A 21,194-nucleotide genomic window follows, 5' to 3' on the forward strand; every position below is an offset into this window, starting at 1 on the left:
AGTTACTTTCCACAGCAATACAACAAGTGACATTTACTTCACAGAAAATATATCAAGCTGGACAAATATGAAATTAAGCAGTGCTGAGGAAAAAGTAGTCAAATTCCTCATTACTGATCTGTTGCAGCCAAACCAGGCTACTTTGCTTTCCTGGAAACAATATTAACTCGCACCCCACAAGGCTTGTACCCTCAAAAACTGGATGTTTGAAATGATGGGCTCAGGAGACAAGACGTTGACAACCACCATACGGCCGAATCCCACTGTGCAGCACTGAATGCTTGCAGAGGGTTTGGAGGTGTTGCACACAATTTTTCTCCATTTAGGAAAAGGTGGAAGAAACAAATGAAAAGATCAATGAGCAAAATATATGAACAGCAAAATCATCAGCAAAATATGGAGACATTGTTGGCTAGGCTGCGTTTAGAATCTAGTGCCCAGTTGCGAGTGTCCTAAAGCAGGTCAAGCCCATGGAAAGAGTGTATGGAAGAGAGACTTTAGTTTATGAGGCAAGACGAATGAAAGATGGTACCTTCTCTTTTGTACTGGAGAGTCACAGGAGCTCAAAATAGAGCTGTTTTGAGAAGGTAACATAGGGAAAAAACAACTTTCACAACAACCAGAGGGCATTAATTTGAGTGTCAACAGTAGCTTAGTGGCACTTTTGCCTCAATGCTGCGAGTTCAACACACGAACGAGAAGTAGGCCATTCGGCCCCTCGATCCTGACCGGCCATTAAGATCATGGCTGATCGGTTTGTGTCTCAAATTAAACCCATGTAACCCCAATAACCCTTGATTCCCTTGCCCAAGAATCTATCCACTTCCGCCTTAAAAATATTCAATGATCCCACCTCCACCACCTTCTGAAGCAGAGAGTTCCAAAGTTGCATAACCCTCAGAAAACATTTCTCATCTCTGTCCTAAAAGGGTGACCCCTAATTTTAAAACAGAGCCCCCTAGTTCTGGGCTCACCCACAAGAGGGAATATCCTCTCCACATCCACATTGTCAAGACCGTTCAGGATCTTACATATTTCAATCAAGTCTCCCCTCCCTCTTCTAAACTCCAGTGAAACCAAGCCCAGTCTGTCTAACCTTTCCTCAAGAGAACCCGCTCATTCCAGGTATCAATCTAGTAAACCTTCTCTGAACCGCCTCCAACGCATTTACGTCCTTCCTTAAATAAGGAGACCAAAACTGCACACAGCATTTGAGCTGTGGTCTCACCAATGCCCTGTATAACTGAAGCACAACATCCTTATTTCTTTTTTCAATTCCTCTCGTAATAAAGGATAGCATTCCATTAGCCTTCTTTATTACCTGCTGTACCTGCATACTAGCTTTTTGTGACCCCTCTGCACCTTGGAATTCTGCAGTCCTTCGCCGTTTAAGCAATACTCTACTTTTTTTTGGCCTGCCAAAGTGAACTTCACGTTTTCCCCACATTATACTCCATCTGCCAGATTTTTGCCCACTCACTCAACCTATCAGTCTGCAACCTCATGTCCTCTTCACAACATACTTTCCTACCTATCTTTGTCATCTGCAAATTTAGCTACCATACCATCGCTCCCCTCACCTAAGTCATGGATATAAATTGTAAAAGGTTGAGGTCCCAGCACAGACTCTGTGGGACTCTACTCATCACATCCTGCCAATCAGAAAAGGACCCATTTATGCATACTCACTGCTTTTAGTTTAGTTCAGAGATACAGCACTGAAACAGGCCCTTCGGCCCACTGAGTCTGTGCCGACCATCAACCATCCATTTATACTAACCCTACACTAATTCCATATTCCTACCACATCCCCATCTGTCCCTATATTTCCCTACCACCTAACTATTCTAGGGGCAATTGCTAATGGCCAATTTACCTATCAATCTGCAAGTCTTTGGCATGTGGGAGGAAACCGGAGCATCCGGAGGAAACCCACGCAGACACAGGGAGAACTTGCAAACTCCACACAAGCAGTACCCAGAATTGAACCCGGGTCGTTGGAGCTGTGAGGCTGCAGTGCTAACCACTGCGCCACCCTGGCTTTCTGCCAGCCAATCTTCTATCCATGCTAATGTGTTACCCCCTAACACCATGAGCTCCTACGTTGTGCAACTGTCACTCCAGTTAATTGAGCACATAATCTAAAGATGACACTAATGCAGTACTCAGGGAGCGCTTGCATTGTTGAAGGTGCTGTCTTTTGCATGAGATGTTGAACTGATCTGCCCTCAGTATCTTGGTCAACATTGTATCCTCTCAACCATCAGATTATATTGTCATTACCTCATTGCTATACACAAGTTGGCAGCTGCATTTCTTACATTACAATAGTAGCTAAACTTTAAAAGTACTCCACTGGCTGCGAAGCTGTTTAAGATGGTGTGAAGGTGCCAAATAAAAGTTCTTAAATTTAGGACAAAAAAAAAGGGCTCAGAAGAACTTTAAAAAATGCAGTTGGTAAACAAAAAAAGGGATACGGATGGCATTAAGTTGATAGTTTGGAGTGTTGGTGCAGGAAAAGTTGGCCAAATGGCCTCGCTTTAACATTGCAAGATTCTAGGAGATGGAAAATGTGAAAGGAAAACAAAGCAAGAGGAAGTTGGCAGCGGCAGTAACTAAAATCACACACCTATGGGAGAAGTGTCTGAGATCTTCAGTCATAAGCAATACCATTTTCCAGTCAGAGAGTCATAGTGTTATACAGCACAGAAACAGGCCCTTCAGCCCATCATGTTCATGACAGTCATCAAACACCTATCTATTCTAATCCCATTTTTCAGCACTTGGCCCGTAGCCTTGAATGCTATGACGTTAAGTGCTCATCTGAATATTTCTTAAATGTTGTGAGGGCTCCTGCCTCTACCACCCCTTCAAGCAGTGCGTTCCAGATTTCGACCACCCTCTGGGTGAAAAACTTTTTCTTCAAATCCCCTCTAAACCTCCTGCCCCTTACCTTAAATCTATGCCCCCTGGTTATTAACATCTCCGCTAAGAGAAAAAAAGCTTCTTCCTATCTATGCCCCTCATTATTCTGTATACCTCAATTAGGTCCCCCCCCTCAGCCTTCGCTGCTCCAAGGAAAACAACCCTAGCCTATCCAGTCTCTCTTCACAGCTGAAATGCTCCAGCTCAGGCAGCATCCTGGTGAACCTCCTCTGCACCCGCTCCAATGCAATCACATCCTTCCTATAGCGTGGCGACCAGAACTGTACACAGTACTCCAGCTGTGGCCTAACTAGCGTTTTATACAGCTCCATCATAACTTCCCTGCTCTTATATTCTATGCCTCGGCTAATAAAGGCAAGTATCCCATATGCCTTCCTAACCACCTTATCTACCTGTGTTGCTGCTTTCAGTGATCTATGGACAAGTCCCTCTGACCCTCTGTACTTCCTAGGGTCCTACCATCCATTGTGTACTCCCTTGCCTGGTTAGTCCTCCCTCAGATCTCAATTTTGGTAAATTGCCTCTTCCTCCTCAATCAAAATTGCACATAATCAATTTATCATTTTCCAATGTGATTATGGAGATGTTAAATGGAAGCAAAGCATCTGGAGTACAAACTGCAAGTGGGATTTCTAAAGACCCAAAATTGATCTATTTTAGTTCACATACCGATTGCCTGAATGCACCTCCATCACTTTATAGATCTTGCATAAGAGTAGGTCATATAGCCCCTCAAACCTGTTTCACCATTCAAAGGCTGATCTGTGAACCAACTCCATACATTTGCCATTGCTCCATTTCCCTCAATACCTCGACTAACAAAAATCACTTAAAATTATTAAATCACTGATTATGGAAGAGCGTACCAAACGTCTACCAGCCTTTACATGAAGGTAAATTTCCTAGAGGCCTGGATTTATTTTTTAGACTATGTCACCCAAGTCCAAGACTACCGAACTACCAGAAATAGTTTCTCCAATCTTTCCTATCTGTTCCCTTTAACACATTAAACTTCGATCAAATCACCCCTTAATCTTCTAAATTCTAGGCAAAACAACCTTAGTTTGTTTAATCTCTTCGCGTAGCTTAACTCTTCGAGTCCAGGTATTATTCTAGTAAATCTTTATGTTGCACTCCCTCCAAGACCAATATATCCTTCCTAAGATCTGGTACCTAGAACGACTCAAAATACTCCAGGTGTGGTCTAATCAGGGCTTTGTATAGTTGAAGCATGACTTCTACCCACTTGTATACTAGTCCCCTAAAGACCAACACTCCATTAGTCTTTTTGATGATTTTCTGCACATGTTCATGACATTTTAATGACCTGTGTACCTGGACCCCAAAGTCAGTTTGGACCTCCACTGTTCCTTGCATTCCACCACTTAGAAAGTACCCGGTTCTAACCTTTTTAGGTCCAAAGGTGAATGACCTCACATTTGTCTACATTGGACAAAATTGTGCCAAATGGATTTCAGTTAACCTGTTAATAGCTTTTTACACTTCAACCTACACTGCCATCTTTTTGTCTCATTGGCAAATATGGATATGTGGCTTTCTATCCCATCATCTAAGTTATTAACGAATATAGTGAATAGATGTGGCCCCAACACAGATCCTTACAGGACACGCTAGTCACATTCTGCCAATTAGAGTATTGCCCATTATCACTACTCTCCTTCCACACTGCCAACTTCCTAACCAGCTCAATTTGCCTTCAATCATACAAGTTTCAAAATTTAGCTAATAGTCTCTTTGGGAAGTCCATATAACATCCACAGACTTTCCCCTGTCCACTACTTTAGTCACCTCTTCAAAAAGATTCAATTTAATTAATTTAAGGCAGGTGGCAGAAGCAGCAATGGCAACATGAGGAAATTAAAAAAAGATGCAGTGAGTGGTTAGGATCTGGAATGCACAGTGCGGTGGAGGCAGACTCAATCATGACTTAAGAGAAGTAGATAATTACCTGCAGAGAAAAAAATTTTGCAGGCTACGGGGTAAAAGGCAGGTGAGAGGGACTAGCGGAGTAGCTCTTGCAGGGAGCTGGCACAGACACGACAGGCCAAATGGTTACAGCAAAGAAGGAGGCCATGGCCTACCCTTTACAAATCCATGCTGGCTCTATGATCAGCTGAAAATTTAAAGTGTTTTGTTACTCTAAACTAATTGACTAGTAATTTCTCAACAGGTGATAGGCTAACTGGACTACAATTCCCCACTCAACCATTCTTAAATAGTGGAGTGGCATGTACAATTTTTCAATCTAAAGGAATAGTTTCTAAAGAAAGAACTTTGGAAGATTATAGTTAGGGCATCTACAATGTTCTCACCTACTTCTTTTAAAAGCCTGGGATAGAAACCATCTGGTCTGGGGAATTGTCACTCTTTAGTGCCATTAATTTCTCCATTACTGTTATCTTGCATATATTAATTGTTGAGTCCCTGTCCAATAATGGTTTCCTTGGGATGTCTGGCATGTTGACGTCCTCTACTGTAAATAATGATGCAAAGTACTTTTTACAATTCATATAGTTATGACTTAGATGAAGGGACCGAAGGTATGGCTGCTAAATTTGCTGATGACACAAAGACAGGTAGGAAAGTAACTTGTGAAGAGGGCATAAGGGGCCTACAAAAGTGATATAGATAGGTTAAGTGAGTGAGCAAAGACGTGGCAAATGCATAATGTGGGAAAGTGTCCACTTTGGCAGGAAGAATAAAAAAAATATATTATCTAAATGGTGAGAGATTGCAGAGCTGAGATGCAGGGGGATATGGGTGTCCTAGTGCATGAATCACAAAAGGTTAGTATGCAGGTACAGCACGTAATTAGGAAAGTTAATCGAATGTTATCGTTTATCACGAGGGGAATTGAATACAAAAGTCAGGAGGTTATGCTTCAGCTGTACAGGGTATTGGTGAGACCAGATTTGGAGTACTGTGTACAGTACTGTCTCCTTATTTAAGGAAGGATGTAAATGCATTGGAGGAAGTACAGTGAAGGTTTATTAGATTAATACCTGGAATGGGCAGGCTATCTTATGAGGAAAGATTGGACAGGCTAGGCTTGTATCCACTGGAATTTAGCAGAGTAAGAGGCGACTGGACTGAAACATACAAGATCCTGAGGGGTCTTGACAGGGTGGATGTGGAAAGGATGTTTCCCCTTGTGGGAAAATTTAGAACTAGGGGTCACCTATTTAAGACACAGATGAGGAGAAATATTTTTCTCAGAGGGTTGTGAGTCTTTGGAAGTCTCTTCCTCAAAAGGCAGTGGAAGCAGAGTCTTTGAATATTTTTTTTTTAAGGCAGAGGTGGATAGATTCTTGATAAGCAAGGGGGTGGAAGGTTATCTGGAATAGGTGGAAATGTGGAGTAATCAGTTCAGCCATGAACTTACTGAATGGCGGAGCAGGCTCAAAAGGGCCGAGTGGCCTACTCCCGCTCCTAATTCGTATGTTCGTAAAGTAAATACTCAGCATGTCCACCAGTTCCTTATCATTGATGCTCATAAATTTAAGTGGCCCACATTGCTTTTGACCTTTTTACGAATGTAACTGTAAAAGTGATGCTGTTGATATCCCTTGCAAGCTTTTTTTCGTACTCTTTTGTAGCTCCTACTATTTGCTTTGTCACCCTTTGCATCTTTCCCATTCGCCAGTATTGGTGTTATGTTTTGCAATCCTTTACTTTTTAATTTTATGTTATTTCTTACCTCTTTAGCTGCCCATGGCAGTCTTTTTTGGAAAGTAGAACTCTTGCCCTTCAGGGGATAAACTGGTTATGTATGTTAAATTCTTTTTTGAACACCTCCCACTGATCTGTCTTTTTAACCCATTAACAGATTTGGCCAGATTACTGTCTCACCCCATTGAGGTCAACCTTGCCTAAATCTAGAATCGTAGTAGCCGTTTTGTTTCTCCTTTTCAAACACTTTGAACTCAATCATATGATCACTATTAGTGTTCATGGATGGTTCGGCTGTTAATAAAATCTAGCTCATTAATAAATCTAATATGGCCTTGCAATACAACATACTGGCTCAAAAGCTAAAATTCGTACAGTACCATATAGAAAACTTTTTTTTTTTAAAGTTATCACATTCTAAAGTTAACATTGTAAGAGAGATGTCAACAGGTGTCACCATAGAAAGGATCACTAAATATATTACTGGGTCATCAGTGGAACAATCACACCTCCAGTTCCACATTTGACAAATACCTAATATAAAAGGTAGGAAGCAAGCAACTAGCCAAACCTCACACAGGCTTTGCTTCGTAATCAAGCATCTGCACGAAAAAGTCAGTGACAGTCACTGCTACCTGCTGGCTCTCCAAATTGGGAAGTGGGTAGGTCGCAACTCTTGAATAAAATTCCAGCTTAATTAGATGATCAACAACCTATTAAGTGATGGAAACTAGTATTTTACCATAGCAGGATGCTACATTAGTTGCTAATGCTACCCAGAAGGAAGTGGGCACTCACTCATTGCATTCATTACTGCCTCAAATTTTAAAAAAAGTACAAATACATAAAAGCTGAACAAAATGTAATAAGTTTCAATATGCCATTTGCAGTTCATATTGAAATACCAAGGGACCATCCCAGTCAGTGTTACTTGCACAAAACGATTCAAAATATTAAGATCTATATAGAACTGACTTTCCTCAATGTTGAAGCACAGCAAAATCGCACAGCACCACCACAGAATTACACTACGGTTGACTTTGCATCACAGGGGACCATACTCCATCACGCTACCACAATGTGTTAAGGTTCGCCAGAGTAACAGTGCATAGCATTGCCAGTCTCTGCCCCTGTCTCATTCATACCGTTCTAACCTCCACTACTTGAATAGGCTTGGGTGGCCTCTCATCTTTTACCCTCTAAACTTTGGCTCCTCGAACACACCCCTTTTGCTTGTATAACCACTCCTTGTGGTTGGAAAAGTTGAACTAATGAGAGCATGCTGTACATATGGCCAGTCACTCATTCACTCTGGGATAAGTCATTATCTGTGAAGCAGTAACTGTAGCCATGCCTATTCTGTATGCAAAAACAGCAACGAAGAGTGATAGTTAAATTTAATCAGTCCTCACTGCTGTTCTTTGGTGGAGTTGATAGAGGGAAGATTAATGGCAGGGACATCATGAATGACTACTTGACTCCTGCTGATCAGTGATAGAAGTGCTTAACCAACCCCCTCTGCTTTGTTTTATCCACTTTGGAGAACAAGCTCTAGATGTGACAATGTCTTATAAATATGGAATTCCAATCAAGTGAAAGGGAGAGAAGAAATGCTCAGACGTAGTTTTCAATATGAACTAGATCACCTGTGATACTGCTCACGGAGGTTATGCTGTTAATACAGCTGTGCACATTATCCAGGGACCTCTGGAATACAGTCAAATTGCACAGCATTTGAGGAATGAACTTCCACAGAAGTAGTTGGTCAAGAATTTCAGCATTGTCCTTTATTACGTACTATAGCAATTGCATGAATTAAGGGTATAAGATGCGTCAAGCAATTAAATCAAGTATTTTCCAAAAATAAATTTGGCTGCCATCTTGGTTTTTCCACTAAGCTAAAGCTTGATTTGGCAATTAGCTTTGTGACAGAGCCAAAAAAGTCAATCCTTGATAATATTTCCTCTGCTTCAAGGTGTACAACATTTTCTGTTAAAGACCTGTGCCTTTAAGAATCATAGCACAGCACAAACACTAAAGTAACACACCAAACAGCTCCTAGTACACATGGGTGATAATTTTAATCCCCAAGAACAGATGGACTGAACTGACGAAGGGTCACTGAACTGAAATGTTAACTCTGCTTCTCTCTCCACAGATGCTGCCAGACCTTGAGCATTTCCAGCAGTATTTTGCTTTTACTCTAACAGGTAGACTGAAGTCAGGTGAGAAAACTAAAATAAAAAAAATCAAAACTTGACCTGCCATTTCTGGTTTAAAACAGAGGTGGTTCAGGCAATAAATCTACACTCAGAAGGTTGGTCAGTTAGTAAAAGCCAAAAAGAGGTTGTCTGCCTCATTTTTATAGGCTATTTTTTTTTCTTAAATCTCATTTTGGCCAGGGTTTCCCAGATTGGGAAACTAGACAGGTAAAGGAAAGGGCCAGATGGATAAGTGCCTGTAAAGCACTGCCTGTAGGCCAAGAGCAACAGCATTTCCTCTGGACCCAATATGCTTACCCACTTTCCTCCCTGCGATTGGTTGACTCTGCCACCACAGTCCCTCCCTTGATAATACACAAGCCCCATCTCCAAACTTCCTGCTCTCATCTGCTCTTCTACTGCATCCTTGTCACAGGCTTTCCTGCCAGGCAGGAATCTCGTTTAAAAAGTTAAAAATGCTGGTAATTTCAGGACATCTGGAAACCTGCACTTTCAGGTTTTTCATCCAGAACTCTTACCCAGCTTCCTCAAATATAAGAGCCATCAAGACTGGCTCCCTTCTGATTGATGGGCAACTATTTGAACTGGGGATTTTATTTCAGAAAAAGTTGATTAAATGTCAAGTCTGGAACAGCCACCACCCCATCCAGTAGAGGTATTACAGCAAAATTTTCCAACTGAGGCATCCATCTCCAGTGAGTTATCAATCCTTGGAACCCTCACACCCCACATTTCTCCTCTGTATGGCTGCACCTCAGAGTCATTAACCACAAACATGTTAGGTTCCACATGTACAGATGACTTGGAGCTCTACTTCACCATCTGTCTTGATCTCTCCAATGTTAAATTTGTAATACTGCTTGTCCAACAGCCAGTACTGGATGAGCAGAAATTTCCTCCAATTAAATACAGGAAAGACCAAAGCCAGTGTCTTCAGTTTGTTTCCTAGCCCCTGAATCCATCCCTCTCACTGGTAACTATCTGATGCTGAACCAGATCATTCGTAACATTGTTGTCATTTAACAGAAATGAGCTCCTGACCACATATCTGATCCATCACCAAGACTGCCTACTTCCACCTCCAACAATGCCCATTCTCTGCCCCAGCCTCCACTCATCTGCTGCGAAAGCACTCCGCTATGTCTTTATCTCGAGACTTGACTATTCCAACAATCTTCTGAGTGGCCTCCCATCTTCCTGGGTACAAGGTATTCAGGAAAGAGAAAAGGAAAACAGGAGTAGTGGTATTGATTAAGGAAAATTAGTGCTAGAAAAAGGAATGTTCTGAGGAGAACAAAAGCAGACTATTTAGTTGGAGTTGAGAAACAATAAAAGGAGACATTACACTACTTGGTGTATTTTGTACGCCAGATAGTGGAGGTTGGGGGGGGGGGGGGGGGTGGGGAAAAACAGATTTATGAAGGCATTATTGTGAGGTGCAAGACTTGACAGTAGTGATAATAGGAGCCTGCAGTGATTGTGTTAAAGGTAGAAAAGCAGAAACATTTCTGAAGAGTTCAGAAGAATATTTTTTGGCAGAGACCCACAAAACATCCAGTGAAATTAGTTTCTATATTGCAACACTATTTTAAATCCCCATCCCTCTCATACCATACCCGTTCTTCTCTTATCCCCACCCCACCTTCTTCCTATGCTATGTAATCACCCACCAAAAAAAAAAATCCCTATCGCCAGGATAACTTTGCTGTTGCGTTACCCTTACCTTCCAGTGTTGTTTCTCCACTACCACTGCCAGCAACAGTTAGCAGCCACACGTACTCCAATCAATACCACATCAGAGCAACTAGGCCTCAAAGCAGCAACCACTAAATAAAGTTCACAGAACAGTAAGGCTTTTTGGGAGTGGGGGGGGCGTCAAAGGGCACGTGGACAGATACAGCTTCGAGCCTTGCTCCTCACACTCTGAACTTGGCCTACATTCATCAGAAGTTGAAATGTCTCCCATTTGTAGGGGGGGGCGTGGAGAAAATCAGATGGGAGTGTTTGTTATGCTCAGTACACACTGTACTTTAGTGTTGCAGTAATAACATACATTTAGCCAACTGTCATCCCACCATCTTAGGCCAGAAGTGCCGAGTGGATGATTCATCTCTGCCTCCTCCCGGAGTCCTCAGCATCACAGATGGCAGTCTTCAGCCAATTCGATTCACTATGTGATAAAGAAACAGCTGAAGGCACTGGATACTGCAAAGGCTATGGGCCCTGACAACATTCCAGCAATAGTACTGAAGACTTGTGTTGCAGAACTAGCTGCGCTCCGAGCCAAGCTGTAGTTACAATGTACAGTTACAATGCTGTATCTACCGACAATGTGAAAAATTGCCCAGGTATGTCCTGTCCACAAAAAGCAGGACAAATCCAATCCAGCCAATTACCGTCCCATCAGTCTACTCTTGTTCAGCAAAGTGACAGAAGGTGTCAACAGTGCTATCCAGCAGGACTTAAACAGCAATAACCTGCTCACTGAGGTTCAGTTGGGTTCTGCTAGGGCCACTTGGCTCATGACCTCATTACAGCCTTGGTCCAAACATGGGCAACAGAACTGAACAGTCAAGGGGAGATTGACTGCCCTCAATATTAAGGCAGCATCTGACCAAATGTAGCATCAAGGAACCTTAGCAAATTGAAGTCAATGGGAATCAGGGGGAAAGTCTCCACCATTTGAAGTCATACTTAGCAAAAAGGAAGATGGTTGTAATTCTTGAAGGCCAATCATCTCCACTCCAGGATGTCACTGCAGGAGTTCCTCAGGGTAGTGTCCTAGGCCCAACCATCTTCAGCTGCTTCATCAATGACCTTCCCTCTATCATCAGCCCAGAATGGGGATGTTCATTGATTGTATGATGTTCAGTACCATTCACAACTCCTCAGATACTGAAGCAGTCCATGTTCATATCCAGCAAGACCTGGACAATGTTCAGACTTGGGCTCATACGTGGCAGGCAACGACGTTCTCTAAGAGAATCTAACCACTGCCCTTGACATTCAACGGCATTGCAATCACTAATTCCCGCACCATCATCCTGGAGGTTATCACTGACTAGAAACTGAACTGGAGCAGCCATATAAATACTGTAGCCACAAGAGCAGGTCAGAGCCTGGGAATTCTGCAGTGAGTGACCCACCTCACGACTCCCCAAAGCCTGTCCTCCATCTAAAAGACACAAGGTCAGGAATGTTTTGGAATACTCTCCACTTGCCTGAACGAGTGCAGCTCCACCACCACTCAGAAAGCTTGTTACCATCCAGGACAAAGCAGCCCACTTGATCAGCACCCCATCCACCAACACGTATATGGTGCACACTGCTGTCACTGCAAGTTGCACTGCAGCAACTCAACACTCCTACTCTGACAGCACCTTTTAAATCCATGACCTCTTCCACCTAGGAGGACAAGGGCAGCAGAAGCGTGGGAATGCCATCCACAAGTTCCCCTCCAAGCCACACACCATCCTGACTTGGAAATATATTGCCATTCCTTCACTGTCGCTGGATCAAAATACCGGAGCCCCCTCCCTAAAAGACACCGAGTAAACTGCACCAAATGGACTGCAGCAGTTCAAGAAGGCAGCTCACCACCACCCTTGAGGGCAATTAGGGATGAATGGCCAACAAATGCTGGCCTTGGCAGCAACACCCACATCCCATTAAAAAAAAAGTACAAAATTTCAGTGGACCAACCAGACAAAAACAGCATTATTTAAAATTGGTATATTTCCTGCCCAACAAATAAGGAGTCATTATCTCCATATCCAAAGGATCATCCTCCACCATTTCCGCCACCTCCAGCGTGATGCCACTACCAGTCGCATCTTCCCCTCCCTTCCCCTGTCAGCATTCCGAAGGGATCGTTCCCTCCGCGACACCCTGGTCCACTCCTCCATTACCCCCACCACCTCGTCCCCGTCCCAGGGCACCTTCCCCTGCAATCGCAGGAGGTGTAATACCTGCCCATTTACCTCCTCTCTCCTCACTATCCCAGGCCCCAAACACTCCTCTCAGGTGAAGCAGCGATTTACTTGTACTTCTTTCAATGTAGTATACTGTATTCGCTGCTCACAGTGTGGTCTCCTCTACATTGGGGAGACCAAGCGCAGACTGGGTGACCGCTTTGCGGAACATCTCCGCTCAGTCCGCAAGCAGGACCCTGAGCTTCCGATTGCTTGCCATTTCAACACACCCCCCTGCTCTCATGCTCACATCTCTGTCCTGGGATTGCTGCAGTGTTCCAGTGAACATCAACGCAAGCTCGAGGAACAGCACCTCATTTACCGATTAGGCACACTACAGCCTGCCGGACTGAACATTTGAGTTCAATAATTTCAGAGCATGACAGCCCCCCATTTTACTTTCTTTTTCAGTCATTTTTTCTAAACATTCTTTTTTACATTTTTTACAATCTTTTTTTTGCATTTATTTAATTTCATCTTTGTTTGTTCAGTTTGCTTACCCACTGTTTTTTTTCAGGTTTGCACTTGCTGCTGTTCAATATTCAGTGTATTTACACCTAATCTGTACTAATGCTTTGTCTTTCAACACACCATTAACATATTGTTTGCCTTTGCTCCGTGACCTTTTGGTTAGCTATGTGGCCTGGTCCAATCTAGACCTCCTTTGTTATCTCTTGCCCCACCCCCACCTCACTTGCTTATAACCTGTGACTTTTCTAATATTTGTCAGTTCCGATGAAGGGTCACTGACCCGAAACGTTAACTCTGCTTCTCTTTCCACAGATGCTGCCAGACCTGCTGAGTGATTCCAGCATTTCTTGTTTTTATTTTATATTAAATAAGGAGTCATTGCTGGATTTAGTCCTGTGGAATGAAGGTCAAGTGGAAAACATCACAGTTGGGAAGCATTTTGGGAATTGTGATCATCATAAATTTTAGATTAGCTTGTTATGGAGAAGGACAAGTAAAAATCTAGAATAAAAGTATTGACTGCAGGAGGGCTAATTTCAGTGAAGTGAAGAGAGATGGGTAAATTACAGTCCAAGACTGGCAGACAGAAAATGTAATGGAGCAATGGGCAGTCTAAAGTAGAAATCGTTTGTATATAGTCCAAGTACATTCCCACAAGGTAGTGGATGAGGGGAGAAGGGAGGGTAACCAAAGCCAGAGCTCCCTGGATGACCAAAAAGGAGTTAAACAGTAAGAAAAAAAAGGCAATGTCTGACAGATGTCAGTTTCATAATACAAGGGGGAATCAGGCTGAATACCGAAATTAAAAAAGGAAATGAGGGGCCACTAAGAATAGATTGGCAGATAACAAAAGGGAATCCAAAAAACGTCTTCTGCAGGCATATTAATAAAAGAGCTGCCAGAGGAGCAGTGGGATTGGCCAAGGAGAAGAATTGAGATCTATTATGGAAGCAGAAGGCATGGCTGAGGTACTAAATGAGTACTTTGCATCAATATTTACCAAGGAAGAGGACATCAAAGCTACAGTAAATGAGGACATTGCCAGATACTGGGCAAGCTAAAACTAGAGGGAGTGACTGGAAAGGCACTGAGGGAGGTCTGGGTAGAAATTGCAGAGATGGTGGCCACAAATCTTCCAATCCGCCTTCGATACAGGATGGTGCCAGAGGACTGGAGGATACAGGCTTGTTAGTTTAATGTCAATAGTGGGGAGGCTTTTAGAAACAAAAAGTCAAGACAAAAAAAAACAAAAACAGGCACTTGGACAAGTACAGTCCAATAAAGGAGAACCAGCAGAGATTTGTTACCGGTAAATAATGCTCGACGAATGAGTTTTTTTTTGATGAAATAACAGGGGCTGGATGAGAGCAGTGCAGTTGTTGTTTAGTTTAGTTTAGAGATGCAGCACTGAAACAGGCCCTTCGGCCCCACCGAGTCTGTACCGACCATCAACCACCCATTTTATACTAATCCTACAATAATCCCATATCCCTACCACATCCCTACCTGTCCCTATATTTCCCTACCACCTACCTATACTACGGGTAATTTTATAATGGCCAATTTACCTATCAACCTGCAAGTCTTTGGCATGTGGGAGGAAATCGAAGCACCCGGAGGAAACCCACGCAGACACAGGGAGAACTTGCAAACTCCACACAGGCAGTACCCAGAATCGAACCCGGGTCGCTGGAGCTGCGAGGCTGCGGTGCTGACCACTGCGCCACTGTGCCGCCCAGTGTATAAAGACTTTCATTTTGATAATCTACTATATTAAGCTTGTTAGCAAAATTGAAGCCCATGGAATTAAAAAAAAGGGCAGTAGCAGCAAGAGTACAAAATTGGCTAAGAATAGAAAACAGTTGTGGTGGCTGGCTGTTTTCAGATTGTAGTAGTGTTCCAGTGCTCAGTACGAGGACCACTGCTGCTTTTGATGTTTAGGTCTTTGACTTGGGGATTTTGGGAACAATTTCAAAATTTGCAGATGACATGACACTTGGAAGTGTAGTAGTGAGAAAGATAGTAATAGACTTCGAGGACATAGACTAGTGGAATGGGCAGATGAAATTCAGCATAGCAAAGTGTGAGGTGATGCATTTTGGTAGGGAGAATTTGGAGACATTATATGCCAAAATAGTGCAATTTTAAAGGGGGTGCGAGAACAGAGACACCTGGGGGTGTTTGTACACAAGTCTTTGAAGGTGACAGGACAGGTTAACAAAGCAGTTAATAAAGCACATGGGGTCCTAGACTTCATAGAGGCAGGGCATACAAAATCCAGAAAGTTATGCTAACCCTACGTAGAACAAGAGTTCGGCCCCCACTGCAGTATTGCGTCCATTTCTGGGCACCACACTTTAGGAAGGATGTGAAGGCTTTGGAGAGGGAACACAGAAGAATGGTTTCAGGGATAAGGGATTACAGTTACTTGGTAGACTGCAGAAGTTGTGGTTGTTCTCCTTAGAGCAGAGAAAGTCAAGAAGAGATTTGCTAGAGGTGTTTAAAATCATGAAGGGTTTAAGTTAGAGTGAATAAAGAAAACCAGTTTCAATGGCTGAAGGATTGATAGAGGACACAGATTTTAAAAAAAGGTGAGTAGTGAATGAATCAGAGGTGACAGGAGGAAAACAAAAACATGAGTGGTTAGGATTTGGAATGCTCTGATAGGGTGGTGGATACCAATTCAATAGTAGCCTTCAAAAAAGAGAATAAGTACTTGAAGGAGAAGAAATTATAGGGGAGTGGACTAACTCAATTGCTCTTAGACAGTGTTAACTCAATGGGCTGAATGGCCTCCTCCTGTTCTGTGCTATTCGAGACTTCTACTTATCTAGCTTATCCATTTAAGGCATCTATGCTATTTGCCTCAATTACCCCATGCAACAGAGGGCCACATTCTAACCACTTTGGGTAAAGAAGTAGCTCCCTAGTTTTGGACTACCCCACAAATGGAATCATCTTTATATCTACCATACAAACCCAATAATTTTTGAAGAACTTTATTAGATCACTCCTTAACCTTCAGTTCGAGAGAGAAGAGCTCCCAGCCTATTCAGACTTCCCAATAGTTATAACTTCAGTCCTGGTGTCGTCCTTGTAAATCTTTTTGCACCTTCTCCAGTGTCTCCATCTTGATTGTTGGAGGCCAGAACTGTTCACAGTACACCAAGTGTGTTCAATTCTATTCCTCTAGAAATAAACCCCAGTGTATTATGGTTTTAACTGGCATCACTACTTTGAAATGATTTGTGAATGTTTAACCCTAGATTCATTTGCTCCCCTGACCCATTTAGACTATTTTTCAAGGACGATGTAGCCTCCATATTTCTCCTACCAAAATGCACAAGTCTGCACTTCTCTATATGGAAACTTTCCATTTACATGCCCATTGTACAACCTTCGCATCTTTTATTTTGTCACATTCTCCCGCAGTATTATGTATCCAAATTAGCATCACGGGCTGATTTTAAAATTTTATTTCCAATTCCGGACTCCAAATAGTTTACGTAAATGGTGAACAACGGCCCGAGCGCTGATCCCAGTGGAACACCACCTCCCACTAGTCCAAGTACTATACATACCCCAGCTCTTATTTTGGAACTTGTCCTCACTCCATATGCTAACTTTAAACATGAGTCTTATGTGGTACCTTAAAGATCCTTTGAAAGTTGTCAGGAAAAAACCCTATATGCCAAATGGGAAATATTAATTTCAAAAGGTTGGAAACTTACCTTGGACTTTAATGGAAAAATCTTACAAGTAACTTTTAAAAAAAACTAGCAGCCAAGATTAAGAAGGGCAGGAAGCAATGGAGGGGTGGCTCTGTTAATTAATGTTGGTATTAGCACAATAGGGAGGGATGACCCAAGTTCAGGAAACCAGGACATAGAAGCAGTTTGGGTCGAGATAAGAAATGATAAAGGCAAGAAGTCACTTGTGGGATCAGATGGGCAAAGATAGCCTAGATGAGTTCATAGAACGTTTTCGGGATAGTTTCTTAAAACAGCATGCTCTGGAGCCAGAGAGCAGGCTATACTAGACCTGGTATTGTGCAATTAATGACCTCAGTGCAGGCATCCCTAAGCAGCAGCAATCATACTATGAATTTTATATTCAGTTTGAGGGAGAGAAGAGTGGGTCTAAGACTAGTATTTTAAAATTAAATAAGAGTAATTATGAGGGCATGAAAGCAGAGCTAGCAAATGTGAAATGGCAAAGTAGGTTAAGGAATAGGTCAATAGAGATGCAGTCGCAGACATTTAAGGGGATATTTCAGAATACACAGAATAGATGCATTCCAACAAGAAAGAAAAATTCCAAGGGGAGGACCCACCGTCCATGGTTAGCTAAAAAAGTTAAAAGATAGTATTAAAGTTAAAGAAAAAGCCATATAATTGCGCCAAGATGGGTGGCAGGTCAGCAGATTGGACGAAAGACTAATAAAAGGAGGGAAAACTTAGAGTACAAGAGAAAGCTGGCGAGAAGAATAAAGGCAGATAATAAAAGTTCCTATAGGTATTTTAAAAAGTTAGAGTATTGATCCTACAGAAAGTGAGTCTGGGGAATTAATAAGGCAAAATGAGATGGCAGATGAATTGAACAGGTATTTTGCATCTGTTTTCACCATAGAAGATACAAGTAACATCTCAGAAATAGCTGTAAATCAGGAAAAGGAAGGGAGGGAAGAAATGAATCACCAGGGGAAGTAGTACCGAGCAAATTGTTGGAGCTGCGGGCTGACAAGTCCCTAGGTCCTGATGGACCTCATCTTAGGGTCTTAAAAGAAGTAGCTAGTGAGACAGAACTCGGGCCCGGGTCGGGTTTTAATTTTATATCAGAGTCAGGCTTTACCTACCAATACAGTCATGGACAGATGCATCTGACAGGCAGATTGGCGAGGAAGAGGTCAAGTATGGTTTTCCCTCACCATCTGCTGCAGACCCAGTCTAGCAGCTACGTCAAAGAAACATAGAAAATAGGAGCAGTAGGAGGCCATTTGACCCTGCTCTACCATTCAAAAAACATCATGACTGATCGTCTAATTCAGTACCCTGTGCCCACTGTCTCCCCATATCCCTTGGGCATTAATATATCTATCACCTTCTTGAATATATTTAATGACTTGGCCTTCACTGCCTTCTGCGGTAGAGAATTCCACAGGTTCACCACCCTAAGTGAAGACATTTCTCATCTCTGTTCTAAATGGCATGCCCATATCCTGAGACTGTGACCCAATTCTGGACTCCCCAGCCATCGGGAACATCCTCCCTGCATCTAGCCTGTCGAGTCCTGTTAGAATTTTATAGGTTTCTGAGAAACCCTCTCATTCTTCTAAACTCCAGTTAAGCCTAGTCGACCCAATCTCTCCTCATACGTCAATCCTACCATCCCAGGAATCAGCCTAGTAAATCTTCTTTGCACTCGCTCCATGCCAAGAACATCCTTCCTCAGATAAGGAGACCAAAACTGCACACAATACTCCAGATGTGGTCTCCCAAGGCCCCGTATAACTGCAGTAAGACATCCTTGCTCCTGTCCCTTAGGAAAGGACATGGTCTGCAAGCTCTGATTCTGTGAGTATGACGATACCAGGCTGCTGCTTGACTAGTCTGTGGCACAGCTCTCCCAACTTTGGCACAAGCTCCATCAGATGTTAGTAAGGAGGACTTGCAGAGCCGACAGGACTGGTTTTGCCATTGTCCTTTCCGGTGCCTCGGTCGATGCCAGGTGGTCTGTCCTGTTTCATTGCTTATCGAGTTTGTAATGGTTTGATACAATTGAGTGGCTTGCTAGGCCATTTCAGAGGGCATTTTAAGAGTCAACCACATTGCTGTGGGTCTGGAGTCACATGTAGGCCAGACCAGGTAAGGACAGATTTCCTTCCCTAAAGTAATCTCTGTGTGCATATGTGTGTGCGATTCTCGTGTGATTGTGTGGCATATTTTTAGTATTCTTAAAATTGGGTTAGAGTGTTAAGTATAATAAACTTACTTGTTTAAACAAGAAAACCTGTCCGATTGGTTATTTCGCAATCACAAGTTAAAAAAAAGGTAAAACACTCAGGAGGTAGTAAACACTGTTGAAAAAGGAATAAACCGTGTTTGGCTGTAACAAAGTCCAAGTATATTACAGCTACTGGACTACCCTCATCTACTCGGTGGTACTTCAAAGACAGGAAATATAAAAAAGTAATGAAACTCACTTTTGAAGGAAGACGGCACCTTTTATAATACTTAGCTATGTTTTCATTCCTTTTAGCCAGCCAATGTGTACATATCTACCACCTCTTCACTGAAAGATGTTATCTCCACTTGTGTGACAAGCAGTTACGTTTGGTGCTTTTGCATTGCTATTATATAAATTGTCTTCCCCACTTCCCAGTCATAAAAGGTTTTGCAGTTTGAGACAATGCCTTTCTTCCCTATCCCCATCACAATAGTGTGACCACCAGCTCATGAGCTCCATAGGAGCTGTTAGTAACTGTGAAACTTAATGGTATCTTAAACAACTGCCTTAACTTTTCTTTAAAACTTCAATCCCTGAAATCTTGGTAGTTAATTTCTATGCTCTCAAGCAGCATCCTTTTACTGATTTGTGACCGGAGGAGCATATTCAGCACTTCAGGTGGGGCCTTCAAACACCTTAAACAGCAACAACCATTAATTAACTCAAGACACAGTTTGTTTTTAACTGCAGCTAGGTTTGTTAAAGCAGTTTACAAGTCATTAAAATCAAGGCTCCCCATTTTCTATAATTCCACAACTATAAAATTTATCCATTATCACAATTAATTGGCCCTCCCCAATATTCCCATTTTAAAGTTAAAGTTAAAAAGTCAAAAATGACCACCATTCTGGGTTTTCCTTGGAGTCAATACAGGATGTGTAATACAGAATTGTCCAATTTGATAAACAGCAGCAGGAAAACCACAAGAATGCATTCTGTAGGCAAAGCACAACTGCACTGCTTTGGTGGACTCACTGATTTTGTATGGTTAGATGTGGTAAAATGATTTAAAATTTTATTTTAAGCTCAGGCAGATCGCATTACAGAACCACTGATTATTTCCACTATTTTCTGCTTTCTAATCAGGTCAGGCAACATTGAGAGATTGATGACCTTTCATCCAATGTTCAGACCAAAAGTCATCAACCTGACAAGTTAACTTTCCCTCTCCAGATGCTGCCTCACCTGCTAAGTATTTGCAGCATTTTCTGTCTTTGATTTACAGCATCTGCAGTATTTTCTTTTTCTGATGAGAATCTGGCAAGGAGATCACCCAGTGTTTAAAAAATCCACAGCTAAGTGAATTGGATAAATCAACCCCATTTTCTGATCTATTCCCGAGTAACACAAGGCTCAGCAAGTGAACTCTTGAACGATCAGCCTGTGTTTTGATCCCTGAACCTTCCATTTATAATTCTGCCAGACCATGTGCATTTGAGTTACCAATTTGGTTGCTAATTAAGGATACATCTAGACTGCAAACATCTGATGTAATTCCTGGAACCAAATCAACCAGAGAAAACTCCCGAGGGAGAAGGCATTCTCACCAATTAAACTGGTCATTCAGTAGAGAGTAAATCCAGTGCTGTGTTAAACCCAGATTAGTTTATGAAGTAATCCAATTCTGTTGGACACGAGCCCATTTAAGTATAGACAGCATAGATTCTCCCTTGCCACTCTGAACATTTAGGTTTCTGTCTTCTGGGCAACAGCTCTGCACATGCCAAAAAGATAGTTGCAGTTCCAGCTAGGCTACAGTGGGGACAGATCAAAAGTAAGCTAATCAGCTGACAGACTAACTGTGAAGCTGTAGAGCCAATTTATAAAAAAACAAGCAGAAGCTAACAGGATAGCTGCAGATAGCTTAATAGTAGCCTATTGTTTAATA

General features: G+C 42.3%; 1 protein-coding gene across 2 annotated transcripts in view; it reads right to left on the reverse strand.

Annotated features, from left to right (window-relative positions):
- The window catches only part of ube2g1a (ubiquitin-conjugating enzyme E2G 1a (UBC7 homolog, yeast)), a 98,794-nt gene that overhangs the window by 15,293 nt on the left and 62,307 nt on the right, over positions 1–21,194 (reverse strand). The gene's annotated exons all lie outside the window — the stretch shown is intronic.

Source organism: Heterodontus francisci, chromosome 30 (assembly GCF_036365525.1).
Source record: "Heterodontus francisci isolate sHetFra1 chromosome 30, sHetFra1.hap1, whole genome shotgun sequence".
Taxonomy (NCBI): domain Eukaryota; kingdom Metazoa; phylum Chordata; class Chondrichthyes; order Heterodontiformes; family Heterodontidae; genus Heterodontus; species Heterodontus francisci.